The following is a 2,101-nucleotide window of genomic DNA, read 5'->3' on the forward strand; positions in this document are numbered from 1 at the left end:
AGCAGCGGCGCTTCCCCGTTGCGGCCTACCTGCCTGCCTGGCGCACACCCCGTGCGTCCGTGGCGTGCTTGCTCGACACTGCTGGGCAGCGACACCCACGTAGCACACGTTACGTGCATGCACTCGCCGCCGGCGTCTGCGGCGACGTACGTACCCACGCGTCCCATACGGAACGTCACTTGCGTCGCCTGCCGTCACCATGGGTCTCGTCGGCGCGATACGTACGTGTGCTTGCGGACTATTTTCTAGAAAGAAGGCGTGCTTGCCGCGTGGAAGTTCTCAGGCTTAAGTCACGAAAACCTAAATCCTCTTACGGCGGCGGCTAGGGCGGCTAGGGCTTCGATGGTTCTCATACTCCGGCGCCGTCCTCCGCCGGTGATATGGGGGAGCGTTGGGGGCAAGGGGTTTGTTGGATCCGCGTGTATGGATCGTGTAGATTTGGATTTTAGGACCTACTCCTAGTAGCTTAGGTTTTTGGCCGTTCGACGTTATGGCGTTGATAAGGGCTACATCGGCGTTGAATCCATCACCCACTTGGATTCGATTGCTAATCTATTCAAGTGGGGATGGTGTAGTAGCGGAGGCATTACGATAATGGAGTTGTGTCATTGAGATCCGTCGTTGTGACGGTGTTTGCTCCGATGACAGCGTGGTGCTCGAGAGGTAGTGCAGGAGGAAATGTAGATAGTAGTATGCTTTGACAACAACCGAAAGATGGTGGATCATATGCTGGATCCGTGGTTGCCAGATGATAGATATGGTTTCTTTTTTCGACATCATTGCCGAGCGGGGGTGTCAGATCTAAAATTTGATGACGTGTCCTAAGTGCTGCATCGGCCAGATTCTTTCAACGGGCGATGGATTCGCCTTTCGTAAGCTACTTTAAAGGTTTGAAAAGCTGCTTATTAGCGATGGAGTCGCGACGAGCTTGGACAAAGGGATGATCCGTCACATTTTATTTTTGTGGCTGCTACGATGGTGCCTGAAGTAGATGACGGACATTGGCACCAAACTCGGATGATTTTTCGATTTGATTGTAGTTTTCCTTCTATGTTGGTAGTCTTTTGTGCAAAAGCTGGAATTCTGCTATATTATCTTTTCAGCTTTATTAGATCAATGTCTAGTGTATCAGTAACATTGATTTTCATTACACAAATGAGACACGTATTATCATTTGGGAAAAGATGACCCTGACAAATGCCATACATGTGGCACGAAGCAATTCAGCCCTGACGTTTTTTATGACAAGTTTATTTACCCATGGATGACACTTTTAGTTGTGAGCATGTCTAACTTTCTGTTTGGATGACAAGTTTTAGTTTTTTTCGGATGACAATTTTTTTAAGTTGTAAAAAATGTCAGGGCGGTGTTACTTCGTGTCACACGTGTGGCACTTATCATTTGGCAAAAGAAAAGTGTACTGCATCGACCGGTCAGCCTCATCAAAGATTTTTCTTTTCTTTGAAACGGAAGTCTCGTCCAAGATTGATACCGTGAACCAAGTGTCCAAGTGCTCGCACTCTTGCGCCACACCAGAGAGAGAGAGAGAGAGAGGTGCACCAGTGGGATCGTTGCAGGGTCGACAAATTTCAGATTCTCAATATATTTTGATGTGCACTGTCCCTGGCCAGATATGTATGGGTCGCTTGCTTGCTGCCGCTGCTGACTTGCGTGGCGTATGAATTGCGCATGTGATCTGCCGCTGAGCGTACAGGCACAGAGGGGTGACAATTGGCAAAGGTACACCATCCAACATCACGGAGCGACACGTTGGCGCTGGTCCTGTGTCTAATGCTAGGCTCCGAATCCTATAAGATCCAGGCGATTGGACCGCTCCCTCGTGCAGGCACACATGAGCTGCAAGTATAAGGGCTCGACGAGACTTCGACGGTTTATCCTGCATTTCTGGCAAAGGAGATACACGAGGACGTCCACGGAGGTAACTATTCTAGACCAGAAAAAATGCTTAGTTTTTCTAGCATTTTGAAGTCATAAAATAACGGCGGTGATTCTTTCTCGGTTGATTTGAAAGTTGTTGTTGTAAGTCGTCCTCCATTCATTGCCTTTCCGTCAATTATTATCTTCTCCTCCCTCCCTCCTT

Source organism: Triticum dicoccoides, chromosome 2A (genome assembly GCF_002162155.2).
Source record: "Triticum dicoccoides isolate Atlit2015 ecotype Zavitan chromosome 2A, WEW_v2.0, whole genome shotgun sequence".
NCBI classification, from domain to species: domain Eukaryota; kingdom Viridiplantae; phylum Streptophyta; class Magnoliopsida; order Poales; family Poaceae; genus Triticum; species Triticum dicoccoides.